The 16,348-nt window shown below is 41.1% G+C and overlaps 1 pseudogene; it reads right to left on the bottom strand.

Moving 5' to 3' along the window:
* LOC106562910 (endothelin-converting enzyme 2-like) overlaps window positions 1-16,348 on the bottom strand; it is a 65,145-nt pseudogene that overhangs the window by 4,513 nt on the left and 44,284 nt on the right.

Genomic DNA, 16,348 nt, shown 5'->3' on the forward strand with positions numbered 1-16,348 from the left:
TGTCGTATTCCCTGCCTGATTAAGGAATACAAATATGTATATTTTTTAAAAGCACACCTAGTGATCATGTACAGGATATGTATACATGCCGGTGTGTGTTGGTCTGTGGGTGTGTTTATGAGTTCTGTGGAGTTAAAGGTGGACACTAACCCTGGACGCCAAAGGCATGAGTGAGTTCGTGTCCCATCACCACTCCGATCCCCCCGAAGTTCAGTGCTCTGCAGAGAATTCACATGGGGTCAGAAATGCAAGCACACACGCACACACTCACATGCACACACTCACTTGGGGTGATGCTGGGCGTAAAAGGGTGCCTGAAGGATTCCAGCTGGGAAGACAATTCCATTCTTGTTGGGCATGTAGTAGGCGTTGACTGTGGGAGGGGTCATACTCCATCTAGGGGGAGGTGGCGGAGACTAGTGTAAGAGAGCAAACCAGTTGAGGCTCGAGAGGACAGCTCATAGTCATTTCTGGAATGGAATGTATGGAGTGGTATAGTATGTGTTTTAAAAAAAAAATAGGGAATAGAGTGCTATTTAGATTTGCTCCATGAGAATATCAAACAATATATTTTTTTAAATGTAATCAGATTACAAATACTTTCGATAAACTGGATGATTACTTTTTTTTATTACTTTTGCATTTAGAAAGGATGTTAGGGAGAGAAAAAAATACATTAGGACACCTTTCAGTTCTCTCTAGGAAGATGTAGTTTTTTATGGTAGTAAAGTACGTCGGATAAAAAAATGACAGGCCTGATGGGGGAAAAAAAATACACTAGACAAGGTGGGATCTTTATGTGTTGGTAAAATGAATTACTCAAATTTCAATGGAAAAGCTTTTATGCGCAAATATTGATAGAATAACCATCATATCGAAGTAAACTCCTCCCACTACAACTCATCAGTAAAGTATGGAGTTATTAGGTTACAGATTAAAGTAGCAATATGTACCTTTTTGGGCGATTTGACCAAATTCCCATAGAAATGGGAGTCATAGATCTATCATTCTACTTGAAAGCAAGTCTAAAATGCGGTATATCTGTTCTTGGGGGGCTATTTCTATGCTTCACATTCTTACATTTGGTTTTTGTGTGTCTTTTACTTGATGTTTTGTACAACAGCTTCAAAACAGCTGAAACAACAATATAATTGGTTATAGAAAATATATTTCAACGTGGTTAAATGGTACAATGATTCTCTACACTATACTAGCTTATCTTGTCACAAACTGAAATTAGGCAAACTATTAGAGTTTTAGCAACCAGGAAATGGTGGAGCGATTCCTGCATAGTGCACCTTTAAATAATGAACTTCACAGGGTGGTGAACGTTCAAGATGAGCTTGATGCTCCTTTCCAATAAATATTGATGGTCTTATTCTGGTGACATGATAATCTATGCTTGCCTGCCTTTTTTCCATAATAATAATAATAATAATAAGAGCTATTGGCTACATTGCACGTGCCAATCCCAGAGTGTGCACACTCGCTATATAACGCAAAAATGTTTGTTAGAAAACCCTTCAGTAGAGTTAAAAATGCGAGTGTGTATGGTATATGGGAATTTAACTGCAAAAGTTACTTCATGTGCCCTACGTCATCTCGCACAGCCTTTCACCTGCAACAAGTCAATTTGATGGAAACATCTCTGGTGGGAAAATGTGCATATTGTTTTTATGTGGTTTTTAGAATATTCACATGAAAATCTGTCTAATTGGATGGAAACCTAGCTACTGACATTCAACTCAGTATTGAAAAAAGGTGCAAGTTTAAATTCATTCCACCTTAGCAGGTCTGACCACAAGTCAGAGACCATTATGATGACACACCAAATGCGTTTGATGGATCCTATTTGTCTTCTTCTAATGAAGCTTAAGGGGAAAGTAATCCAAAAGTAACTGAAAGTAACAATACTGATTACAATTTCACAGGTAACTAACGGATTACAATTTCACAGGTAACTAACGGATTACATTTAGAAAGTAACCTACCCAATCCTGGTTAAGATCAAGAATCAAGTTAATTTACAGTACAAATATGCACTGAGGTATAGTGATGGTGGTGATGATGATGTGTGTAGCTGATGAAGACTCACTGGTCACTGTTGGGTGGCTTGCGGAGATGATCGGCCATCACCCTGGCGGAGAAGTTGTAGAAGTTGAGCGTGTTCTGGAAAAAGTTGTCTTCTGAGACGTCATACTGTGGACAGAGATGGATATACAAACAAAGACAGACAGCGAGAGAGAAATAATCACTCACTGATCTACAGGGCCCTTGTAATTTGACCTTCAACTTGTCAATCATGACAATTGAACAAAAAGGCACCCACTCACCCAGTCATAAACATCATCCAGTTCTTTGGGGTCCAGGATAAAGTCAGGGAATCCAATCATGCTGTAGATGGTGTCCGCCTAAAGATCAGGGGGACAAAGTGGATAAGAGAGAGGGCAAGATGGAGGAATGGGGCCGGAAAACCTCCTAGTTCCATTATCTGGAGATCTAAACAAAGAGGGCTATCTATTCAAACTACTGTATTATAACCTGTTACCCTATAATACTCCCTCCCTGTCCTCTTACACACACGCAGGAACGCAGACACACACGATACCCTGTGGCAACCATACATAGCCTATCCAGTAGGAGACATCTCTGACCTTGTCTTTGGCTGCCATCCGCGTCTGTTTGTCCATCCACTTGATGTGATCCAGAGCATCTTTGAATGCAGTACGGATCTCATTGATCATCCCCTCTACCTGATAGTGGGGTGAGAGACACACATTAAATGTAAGAAGGAAGAAAGATGGAATAGATCCTTCTACAATTAGACTCTGATATCCCTCAAACATAAGGACATTTTGATAGAAATATGTAACCACTAAAAAGATGAACAATTGTGCGTGACAGTCTATAACCCCCTTGCCAGTCCTCACACTGTGCCTCTCCGCTTCCATGTCTCCCTCTTCTACTGGCCCCTCTTTTCTCTACCCAATAACAATCTCTCCATTTAATAGTACAATTGTTCTCTTCTTTATCACTCTATATATCTCCCTCCCCTCTACAGGACAGGGAACTATTACTAAATTAGTATTTCATTAATTGTAAACATTTATAAGAAATTAGCATAAATCAGCATTAATGTTACAATTCATAAGCATTTATATCATACAAAGCATTTATAGGCATTCATAAACATTGATAATAATTTAAAATAGCTTATTATAATAAAGTGCTAGCAAATAGGGTTATTTTATGATGGCTGTGTTTACAGAGAGACCCCATGACATTTCACTACACATGGAAACCACTAGGGGGCAGTCATACATCGTTCATGTGGTTTAAAAAAACACCACAGGCTTGAATAGACAAATGCAGTTCTGCGCCTATCAAACTCACAATCTTTTTGCTGTGTTTATCAAACGTCGCTTTAACAAAGAGCGCTCCCAGGGCGAAGCCGAGCGTGTCATCTGTGTTTCCAATGCAGGTCTGCCATCGAGGTGTGCGGGACTGAGCGAACACACGCAGAGAAAGACAAGTCTCACACCAGCTGTTTACTCTATCATTTTGGTTGTGAAAAGTGTGTGTACTGCAAGTTTGTTGAAGTAGCACACGTTGCTTGCTAGGAGCCCAAACAGTCTCACATACAAATTGCAAGTGCTGGTTTCCCAGACACAGATCAAGCCTTGTCCAGTACAAAAAAGCATGCTCAACAGAGGATCTCCATTGAAATGGCTCTTTAGTCCAGGACTAGGTTTAATATGTGTCCGGGAAACCAGACCTAACCAGGTATTTCACAAATCAGGGTTAATCAATGACATAAGAATATGGTTGCATCCCAAATGACACCCTATTCCCTAGTGCACTACTTTTAACCAGGCTCTAAGGGCCCTAGTCAAAGGTAGTGCACTACATAGGGATTAGGGTGCCATTTAGGATTCAGCCTAAAAACACACCTTCTTGGTTCCATACAGGCTCTCTAGCAGCTTGTCCTGGGCATTCTCAAAGCGCTGGTCCAGACTGGATACTCCCTTCTGCACCAGGTTCCAGATCATGTAGTTGTTGAGGAGGCTGAGAGACAAGAGAAGGGAGAGAGAATGAGAGAGAGATGAGGAGGAAGAGGAAACAGGAGGGCAAGTGGGTGACAAGAATAAGCAAACAAACAATGGACAGTTAACATTCTGTTGATCAGGGTAATCCAATTACTGTTTTCCCACAGTGCAAAACTGGTTGCAGCGACGTTATTATGTTTTTCCATGACATTATGGTCAGGTTGTATATTGGTTGTACTGTGCCTTCAGAAAAGTATCACACCCTTAAAAATGTGGATTTGTCATTTTTGGTCAACAATTTACACAAAATACTCTGTTGAAGTGGAAGAAAAGATCTAACATTTAATAAAAATGTATTAAAAATAAAACAATACCTTGTTAGATTCACCCCCCCTGAGAAAGTACATGTTAGAAACACCTTTGGCAGCAATTACAGCTGTGAGTCTTTTTGGGTTAGTCTCTAAGAGCTTTCCACACATGGATTGTACAATATTTGCCCATTATTCTTATTAACATTTTTCAAGCTCAGTCAAGTTGGTTGTTGATAATTGCTAGAAAGCCATTTAAGTCTTGGCAGAGATTTTCAAATAGATTTAAGTCAAAACTAACTCGGCCAACATCCAATGCCTCCTTGGTAAGCAACTCCAATTTAGATGAACACTGGAGCTCTGTCAGAGTGATCATCAGGTTATTGGTCACCTCCTTGACCAAGGCCCTTGTCCCCCGATTGCTCAGGTTGGCCAGGGGGTCAGCTCTAGGAACAGTCTTGGTGGTTCCAAACTTCTTCCATTTAAGAATGATGGAGGCCACTGTGTTCTTGGGGACCTTCAATGCTGCAGAAATGTTTTGGTAGCCTTCCCCAGATCTGTGCCTCGACACAATTCTGTCTCAGAGCTCTACAAACAATCCCTTCGATCTCATGGCTTGGTTTTTGCTTTGACATGCACTGTCAACTGTGGGACCTTATATAGACAGGTGTGTGCCTTTCCAAATCATGTCCAATCAATTGAATTTACCACAGGACTCCAATCAAGTTGTAGAAACATTTCAAGGATGATCAATGGAAGGACGCACCTGAGCTCAATTTCGAGTCTTAGAGGAAAGGGTCTGAATAGTTATGTATTGTCATTAAGGTGCATTGTGTGTAGATTTGATGAGAATATTTTTTTCAGCCCTTTTAGAATACGCCTGTAACGTAACAAAAAAAAGTCAACAGGTCTGAATACCTTCCAAATGCCCTGTATAGGCTACAGTAGGCTACTAAATAAACTCGCCAGTGGCACTGACTCACCCAATTATGAAACCTAGCATACTCACCAGTGATGGCCGATGCGCTTGTGACAATAGCCTATCTGAAGATAAGCTACTTTAAAAAAAAAGTGCTGTTTGTTCTGAAAGGCTGAAAACTCAATTATTATTATTTTAGCTTCTACAGACAGATTAGTCATCTCTTTTCAGCAGTAGGCATTTGCATTCCCCAAAAACATTTTAGCATTTTGATTGTATTTTGAAATTTGTCAAAGACAAACTGACAGCCGCGACCAACCTTATAAATACAACCAATAGATGGCAGTTCCCATTCAAGTCAGGACCGGCAGCCATTGGTAGTGTACCCATGAGTTCACCGGTCAAATTGCCAGGGTTAGAGGTTCCAAAATCTTTCTATGGATTATATGTCTATGGCCACAAAGCAACAAGCTGTTTGGCCTGCATGCTGCCCAAATTGTGGCCTTCCACAGCTATTGATCGTCTGCGGCTAAAGTATGCTCGCTGGTGTAGTATTTTGAATTATTTTATTTATATGTCTGTTCAGACAAGAGTTAAATAATTTTTGAAATATATATTTTTTTACGTTTTTGGCAAAATAATTTTTACTATTCAGGGGGTGCTGCAGCACCTCCAGCATCCCCATTTCCTGCAGCTATGGAAGGCCCTGTAGTGCTTCTTAACCACGTGACCTGTTACGGCACCTTTGGCTGTAGGGGGATAAGGAAGACCAGGTTGGCTTCCGTCCAGGTTCTTACCTGCGATCAGTCTTGTTGATCAGGTCAGACACCTGCTGCAGGAACTCCTTAGCATAGAGCACCACAGGCTCTGTGTCATTCAGATCCAGAGGGGACAGGACCAAGGACAGGTAGTCCAGCCAGTCCACTGCCGGAGCCAGCAGCTGATGGCGAGAGAGGTTAAAGGTCAGAGGTCACCTTTGTGAAAAGGAAAGTTCACCACAAAACCACATTTTCAGACATGTTCAGAATCCAAAAGTGGCCTCACGTCGAGTCTGTGTCCCACATAGCTTCATGATTTCACACACAAAATTGTGTCATCGATCCAATTCATCTGCCATCTGCCGCACAACAGATGGCAGACACAGAATTAGAATACTAGAATGGATATTAACCTTAAGGTCAGACATTTTGGTAAGGCAGTTGGTTAAACATGGTTTGCCAGTGCTGTGATAAGATTGTTTTAAACTATGAGTTTGAAGATTATCTGCACTGTATGTTTGTTAGCTAGCCAGCCAGCCAGTTTTAGAGAAATTATTCCATTAATTTATCAAATTAACTACCAATAGACCAATATTCCAGTCGAACAATGCAGTCAATCCATACATTTATGGCCTGTTAACATATTATTTTAGAGGCTATTTATACAGCAAATTGGTATACAAGATGCAAAAACGGTATTTATAATTATATGACCAGTGGCGACCTGTCATTCAGGGAAGGTGGGGCTCCCCCACATTTTTTGCATTTTTTTTTTCAAAATATGGGGGGGGCTTGCCTGTTTTGCATGTTACTTTGGCATTAATACGTGTCTAATATCAGTTTGCTAACAATGTAAAAAAATTTAAGTAATAAAGCCGCATACAAACACGGTCTCTTTTTTGTTTCCTTGAATAAGCCAGCTCCAAAATCCCCTAGCTCAGTGCTTTCTGTGGTGGTGGGGCAAGCCAGCAGAAAATCCAGAGTGTTGAGCCGTGATTGGCTCAGTGTTCTGTCACTCATGGGCACAGTACGTCACCACCAAGTCTAAAGGTAGAGCTAGAAAATTCAAGCCCCTTGGGTGCTGCCATAGAGTTACATTAGAAGTGCCCATCCAAGAAGGCTCAAAGTCATTGGCCACAGATAAAATTACGTCAAATCACGTTATATCTACAGTAGCTTTGATTGGAAGAATACTTTCAAAATCTTAGCTAGCAGTCATCATCAAGAATCAAGTCAACAATCTACTGGCAAATCCTTTTTAATCCTTGTCATATGAAGAGAAATAATGAGAAATTACACATAAAACATCAATGCTCATCGGCAATTGGACATAAACATTACACAAGTTGGAAATCGCAAATGCAACAATGAGTGGTTTGGAAGGAATCAGTGGCTAACTGCAAGCATTGCAAAGTAATCAGACTGCTATTCAGTGGAGTGGCTGTGTGGTCCCAAGTCGAAGGGTCTCTTTTCCTAGTTTAAAATTATAAACATTCAACATTGGCCATGCTGTCAATGAAGCATGATCTGTGCCACGCTCATAACTTAACTCGCAACTGCGAAAACTGACTTTAGTGAGTTCAAAACTACTGAGAACACGGGGAAAAATGAGGTACAACTGGGAAAATACGTTTGAACTTTCATCCAACTCGAAATTGTAAATCCGGAACTCGAGTTCCCAGTTGTCTTGAAAGCACTATAAATCCAGAGAATGGCAGACTTTGATGACAGTTTCATGACAAAATTTGTCACCTCTTAATTTCACCAACTGTTCTGACTTGGTGGTGCACATGTAGCCTATAACACGTTTTTGAGAAACGTAATCATCAAATATTGTAAGAGCTTTCATTGTCTGTTTATATGACCCCTCTATTCATCCTACCGTTCTGACTTAGTGTACAGGGAGAATCCTGTAAGAACGGCCCATGTTCTGAATTCTGTCGCTGTACATTTCAAAAGTGCTGAACAAATAGTTATATTGACTACGTGCGTCCTAGCTCGCTCATTAATGTCTTAATCGAAATTACGGATTGCCTCTTATCCGCTTGCTGTCCCCTTATGCCGTAGTTTGCACATCTCAATTGTCAGTAAAAAACACATTTGTTTAAGCAAATCAGCCATGTTTTTTTAAAGGTAGTAAATGAGTCTGAATCAAGGCTCCGCTGATTGCCAGGTGTAGCAGCGGTAAGGTGTTGGGACTCTGCTGTCGGGACAGCTTTATGTAGGCCCTAACAGTTTGTGGGAACCATTTGTCACCGTTATAGTGCATTTAATGTATTGTTTAGTGTTGTGTAGTGGCTTTGCTGGCATGCATCCCACATTTATTCATTTTTATGTCCAACCAAGAATTACATTCTAAAATCGGCACTGTATATGACAATGTTTAAGGTTGATATTAATTGCAAGCTTGTGATGTTCTTTTTGTTTTTGATAGTCCAAGATTCTCCATTAACGAAAAGTATGTGATGAATTTGATTATAATTATTGCTAAATATCACATCTACATAACTACTTAAGGAAAAAAACACCCCATTCAATATTTGTAAAGGTAGATTTAAATAACCAGTTTGCGCAATTGAATACTATGCTCTGTAAGAATAAGAAGGTAATGAAATCGATACTCAGATAGATGTATTTTAAATGTTTTTTAAAAAACTACGCATTTCTGTTTTATGTTAAATTTTAAGGATTTATAGAGGAGTATGGATGTATTCGTAGGTCCACCAAAGCTGTTGCCAGAGAATGTAATGTGCATTTCTCTACCATAAGCCGAGTCCAATGTAATTTTAGAGAATTTTCTAGCATGTCCAAATGGCCTCACAACCGCAGACCACGTGTAACCACACCAGCCCAGGACCTCTACATCCGGCTTAAATTACCTGCGGGATCGTTAGAGACCAGCCAACCGGACAGCTGATGACACTGTGGGTTTGCACAGCTGAAGAATTTCTGCAAAAACTGTCAGAAACAGTCTCAGGGAAGCTCATCTGCGTGCTCGTCGTCTTGACCCGATTGTAGTTCGGCGTCATAACAGACTTCAGTGGGTGAATGCGCACCTTCTATGGCCACTGGCACAGTGGATGAAGTGTGCTCTTCACAGATGAATCCCGGTTTCAACTGTACCGGGCAGATGGCATTGTGTGGGCGAGCGGTTTGCGGATGTCAACGTAGTGAACAGAGTGCCCCATGGTGGTGGTGGGGTTATGGTATGGGCTGGCATAAGCTTTGGACAACAAAAACAATTGCATTTTATAGATGGCAATTTGAATGCACAGAGATACAGTGACAAGATCCTGAGGCCCATTATCATGCCATTCATCCACCACCATCACCTCATGTTTCAGCATGATAATGCACAGCTCCATGTTGCAAGGATCTGTACACAATTCCTGGAAGCCGAAAATGTCCAAGTTCTTCCATGGCCTGAATACTCAGACATGTCCCTCAGTGAGCATGTTTGGAATGCTCGAGATGTGTCGCGCTGCATGAGGAAAATGGTGGTCACACCAGATACTGACTAGTGTTCTGATCCACACCCCTACCTTTTTCTTAAGGTGTATGTGAAATGCATAGACTAGGACCAAATGAATTAATTTCAATTGACTGATTTCCTTATATGAACTGTAACTCAGTAAAATCTTTGAAATTGTTGCATGTTGTGTTTATACTTTTGTTCAGTGTATATTTCAACAAAGTATTGTTGCAGGAGTGCTAATCGTATCCGTTTCTAACCACCGATTTTCAGAACATTCTGAGATGGTATAGAGTATGCTAAAAGCCACACAATGTTAATTAGGTTGTAGTCATTCAACCATTCGCAACCAGAGCACACGCTGAGGTTGGCTTAGTTCTGTAGTTGATATTAGCTCTTTTAAACGTATGGACAGCAGTCCTCACGTCATCGGGAACACCAGGTTGACTTTCGTCAATGGGCTGCTGTCGTGGAGAGAAGGGCGTGTTTCATAGTTCACAACCAATGTCTGTTCACTTTGGCGGGGCCACTGAGTGAGCAGAGTTTACTTTATGAAAACAATTCCCTCATTTAGAGAAGCTAAAATCACATTTAAACGTTTCACAAATAGTTTCATATTTAATCATTTAAATTGCACAACAATTCCATGTGAATCTGATAACTAAGAATGTGTAGACTTTCCAAGATACAGTTTGTCATCCTATCATCAGTAATAATGTCTCAGACGACAACTGATCTGACATCATATTCTTTAAGTACCAACACATTTTTTCAACTGGTTGGATTACCGAAATATGGTTCCGTTCCCAACCTTTTGATGTTACCAGACTCTCTCAATGTTAACGAAGGGCTTTCCAAGAGTCAAATTTGTAGAGTTGTGAGAGAAAATAGGGGAAAGATATTTATGAGGGTCATAAACCTCCCCAGCAGGGCAACTTCATGACAATGTGCAGTTCTGCCACAGCCATGGAGATAGAAAGGTCTAGCAACAGCTCTTGGTAAGAGGCACCTTGGCGACCAGGACAGTGTTCATAAACAAAGAAGAGGACCGCAGGAGAAGCAGAGGAGAATAGTCCTCAGAGGAGGAATAAAACAGACAAAGGTGTAAAAAGGCCACAGGTTTCAGATGGTGGTGGTGATTTGGTGGGGGATGGGATGTGTGAAAAACCCATGCATGTTTTGACAAATGGAGACAATAGGAAAAGTGAGAACAGACTAAAATTGATTAAAGAGTAAAGGTTTTCCAGCCTGATCTGATGACGTGTCCACTCAAATCCACCTCACTTTATGTACCTCCTTCTCGCTCTCCCACACACATGGAAGCTCACATGTTCTCTCCCTCTCGCTCTCTCTGTAACCCCCACCTGACAGATGCACACACACCTGCAGCTCGGCGATGGTGATCTTGTGGTAGATCTTCTCCTTGTCGCAGCATTTGCCCTGCGACATGGTGATGTTGGCGAGCGTTGTCTCAAAGTCCAGGATCTGCTGCATCTGGCTCTGTGTGGAGTTCTTATCCCCTCCCAACAGCAGGCCCAGCTCCACCATGTAATCCAGATATGCCTTCAACGCATGGGAGGGGATATAATCCAAGTTTTTCCTCATACAAGTAGAAACAAGTGTCATTAACCACCCACGGACTGGTTCATAATAATGGACTATTCCACCCTGACAGCGTTTGTGTGCATTGTGTCACGCGATATGATTGATCACGTTTGCAATCTAACTTGTTACAGTACCTAATTTTGACAGCCATGGATAGGCAAAGACCACCCTTACTGGCACCACCCATCCCTCTAGCCACCCAAACTTTACTCACTTTTTCATTGGCTGTGTTGCCATCATAGTCCCGCGGGGGGAGGAACAACCCTGATTGGTCCACCTGGCCGAAATACATCAACAGGTGAGCAAACACACTAATCATAAGGGAGAATGAATTGAAGTGTGCAGAGTCCATTCACTTTCACATTTGGCACCTGCTAAAAGCCATTGTATATTTATTCTCAAACAAATAAATCCCGACCTCAGGGGAAACATAACACCTTATTAAAAAATACTCCTGCACACACGTCTGAACTGCTGATTTGGTTGACGTTACGGTGAATATATGGTTTTGTTCTTACATAAGGAACTGGCTTCATTAAAGTGTTACCAGACTGTTATTCCCAGCACCACAAAGTGACAGTGTGTTGTGCGAGCGTGCATGTGTCCGTCTCTGTGCACTACTGCATAGGCTACATTATACCTAAATGTAGGCCTACAACGTTTTATATGCATTTTTAATAATCATCTTCTTCGTCACATATGCATTATTTGACTCGAGGACCAGCAGTGGGGCATTTTTTCCACAAAGAAAAGCTTTGCCCCAAGTGGGATTCAAACTCACAGTTCTTGTACCTCGTCATCTCCAGGCTTACCACCTTAGTGGATCATACCACCAGTCAGTTATAGCAGTAAGAGGTAAATTACAGCCATTTGAATTTTCAAATATAAACTTCTCGTTGTATACTCCTCCTACATCTTTAATCCTGTGAAAGCACATGGATGTGTCTGAAACGGATAGGCAAAAACCATGAATTTGGTCATATGAGAAAATGCATCTTTTGAATTTTGTTTAACGCTAGTAGGCTAGACAACTCAAGGATGCATCATGCAATATACAGGTAACGTCCAAAATAGAGGAAACACCAACAAAGTGTCTTAAATAGGGCATTGGGTTTTAGCGCTTTTTGAGGTCAGTTCGGTTATAAAAAAAGTATAATGTTTCTCAATTTCGGTTTTTGAGAATTATTTAAAATATTTTAAAAAAGGTACTACGCATTATTTGGGTTCCCAGCACCACAAAATGACACTGTTGTGCGTGAGAGCGAGCATACATGCGTCTATCTCTGTGCACTACTGCATAGGCTATATTATACCTAAATGTAGGCCTACAACAAAATGTGAAAAAAGTCAAGGGGTGTGAATACTTTCTGAAAGCACTGCATTATTTATTTCCAAGTCTTCATCTCATCACTATAGAGCAGCTGCCTATGCTGTCTGACAAAATCACTATTTTAGTAGTTCTTCAAAAAGAATAAGGCATACTTTTATGAATGCTGAATGCCAACTATCAATCACTTAGTACCTTCAGAAAGTATTCATACCCCTTGACTAATTCCACATTTTGTTCTGTTACAAAGTAGGATTAAAATTGATTTGTCATTTTTGGTCAACGATCTACATAAAATATTCTGTCAAAGTGGAAAAGAAATTCTAACATTTATGAAAAATGAAACAAATAGAAACGTCCCTTTCAGGACCCTGTCTTTCAAAAGATAATTCGTAAAAATCCAAATAACTTCACAGAACTTCATTGTAAAGGGTTTAAACACTGTTTCCCATGCTTGTTCAATGAACCATAAACAATTAAGGAACATGCACCAGTGGACACCGTCATTAAGACACTAACAGCTTAAAGATGGTAGGCAATTAAGGTCACAGTTATGAAAACTTAGGACACTAAAGAGGCCTTTCTACTGACTCTGAAAACCACCAAAAGAAAGATGCCCAGGGTCCCTGCTCATCTGCTTTGAATGTCCCTTAGGCATGCTGCAAGGAGGCATGAGGACAGCAGATGTGGCCAGGGCAATAAATTGCAATGTCCGTACTGTGAGACGCCTAAGACAGCGCTACAGGGAGACAGGACGGACAGCTGATCGTCCTCGCAGTGGCAGACCATGTGTAACACCTGCACAGGATCGGTACATCTGAACATCACACCTGCGAGACAGGTACAGGATGGCAAGAACAACTGCCCGAGTTACACCAAGAACGCACAATCCCTCCATCAGTGCTCAGACTGTCTGCAATAGGCTGAGAGAGGCTGGACTGAGGGCTTGTAGGCCTGTTGTAAGGCAGGTCCTCACCAGACATCACTGGCAACAACATCGCGTAAAGGTACAAACCCACCGTCGCTGCACCAGATAGGACTGGCAAAAAGTGCTCTTCACTGACGAGTCGCGGTTGTGTCTCACCAGGGGTGATGGTCGGATTTGCATTTATCATCGAAGGAATGAGCGTTACCCCGAAGGCCTGTACTCGAGGGGGATTGATTTGGAGGTGGAGGGACCGTCATGGTCTAGGGCATTGTGTCACAGCATCATCGGACTGAACTTGTGGTCATTGCAGGCAATCTCCACACTGTGCGTTACAGGGAACACATCCTCCTCCCTCATGTGGTACCCTTCCTGCAGGCTCATCCTGACATGACCCTCCAGCATGACAATGCCACCAGCCATTCTGCTCGTTCTGTGTGTGACTTCCTGCAAGACAGGAATGTCAGTGTTCTGCCATGGCCAGCGAAGAGCCCAGATCTCAATCCCATTGAGCACGTCTGGGAGCTGTTGGATCGGAGGGGGGAGGGCTAGGGCCATTGCCCCCCAGAAATGTCCGGAAACTTGCAGGTGCCTTGATGGAAGAGTGGGATAACATCTCACAGCAAGAACTGGCAAATCTGGTGCAGTCCATGAGGAGATGCACTGCAGTACTTAATGCAACTGGTGGCCACACCAGATACTGACTGTTACTTTTGATTTTGACAACCCCTTTGTTCAGGGACAAATTATTACATTTCTGTTAGTCACATGTCTGTGGAACTTGTTCAGTTTATGTCTCAGTTGTTGAATCTTGCTATGTTCATATAAATATTTACACATGTTAAGTTTGCTGAAAATAAACAGTTGACAGTGAGAGGACGTTTCTTTTTTTGCTGAGTTTATCTTGATTAGATAAGTATTCCTCTAGGGTTTTGTTTGTGCTTAGCTCCATTCCATTTATTTCTTATCCTGAAAAACTCCCCAGTCCTTAACGATTACAAGCAAACCCATAATATGGATGTAGCCACCACTATATTTGAGAATATGGAGAGTGGTATTCAGTAATGTGTTGTATTTGCCCAAAACATAACACTTTGTCTTCAGGACATTGTTTTTAATGTTGCAAACAGGATGCATGTTTTGTACAGGCTTCCTTCTTTTCACTCTCAATTAGGTTAGTATTGTGGAGTAACTACAATGTTGTTGATCCATCTAGAGTTCTCTGTTTTAAAGTCACCATTGGCCTCATGGTGAAATCCCTGAGCCGTTTCCTTCCTCACCGGCAACTGAGTTAGGAAGAACGCCTGTATCTTTGTAGTGACTGAGTGTATTGATACACCATCCCAAAAGTGTAATTAATAATGGTCATTGTTGTTAATTACCACATTTTCTGCACTAAACTATGTAGAATATTGGCCTGTTGGAAACTACAAATTCCTACTACATTGCACAGCTCAGGCTTAACCTGATTTATCTATGGAGAAACTACAGTGACAAAATGCACATTGAGCTCACAGAAGAAAAAGGAATGAAATGGAATTCAAATAATTTAACAGATGTTGGTCAATTAGTTGTTTAACCTGTTGAGGACAGACGTTCCGCTAGCGGAACCCCGTTCCGCCTGCGGAACCCCTAGCCAACAGCATCGCACGGCGCGAAATACAAAACCAACTAAAATACCACAATTCAATTTTCTCAAACAATCAACTATTTTACACCATTTTACAGATAGATAAGACTCTCGTTAATCTAACCACATTGTCCGATTTCAAAAAGGCTTTACAGCGAAAGCAAAACATTAGATTATGTTAGGAGAGTACATTGACAAATAATCACACAGCCATTTTCCAAGCAAGCATATACGTCACATAAACCCAAACCACAGCTAAATGCAGCACTAACCTCTCTGGGCTAGGCGGGAACAAATCGTCCCACCTACGCAACAGCCAGTGTAATCCCGTGGCGCGATTTTCAAATACCTTAGAAATGCTATTACTTCAATTTCTCAAACATATGACTATTTTACACCATTTTAAAGACAAGACTCTCGTTAATCTAACCACACTGTCCGATTTCAAAAAGGCTTTACAACGAAAGCAAAACATTCGATTATGTCAGCAGAGTACCAAGCCAGAAATAATCAGACACCCATTTTTCAAGCTAGCATATAATGTCACAAAAACCCAGAAGACAGCTAAATGCAGCACTAACCTTTGATGATCTTCATCAGATGACACACCTAGGACATTATGTTATACAATACATGCATGTTTTGTTGAATCAAGTTAATATTTATATCAAAAACCAGCTTTTTACATTAGCATGTGACGTTCAGAACTAACATACCCCCCGCAAACCTCCGGTGAATTTACTAAATTACTCACGATAAACGTTCACAAAAAACATAAATGATTTAAAGAATTATAGATACAGAACTCCTTTGTGCAATCGAGGTGTCTGATTTTAAAATAGCTTTTCGGTGAAAGCACATTTTGCAATATTCTGAGTAGATAGCCTAGCCATCACGGCTAGCTATTTAGACACCCACCAAGTTTAGCCCTGACCAAAGTCAGATTTACTATTACAAAAGTTTGATTACCTTTGATGTTCTTCGTCAGAATGCACTCCCAGGACTGCTACTTCAATAACAAATGTTGGTTTGGTCCAAAATAATCCATCGTTATATCCAAATAGCGGCGTTTTGTTCGCGCGTTCAAGACACTATCCGAAGTGTAAATAAGGGTCACGAGCATGGCGCAATTCGTGACAAAAAAGTTCTAAATATTCCATTACCGTACTTCGAAGCATGTCAACCGCTGTTTAAAATCCATTTTTATGCCATTTTTCTCGTAAAAAAGCGATAATATCGAATCTCCCACTCCTCTCAAAAATGTTAGAAAAAGCTGTTGCGCAGCAACTCACTGCCTTTCCAGAAGACAAACAATGTATACGAAACGCTTGATTCCGGTTTTAGACCCCATCATAGCA

Source organism: Salmo salar, chromosome ssa11, assembly GCF_905237065.1.
Source record: "Salmo salar chromosome ssa11, Ssal_v3.1, whole genome shotgun sequence".
NCBI classification, from domain to species: Eukaryota; Metazoa; Chordata; class Actinopteri; order Salmoniformes; family Salmonidae; genus Salmo; species Salmo salar.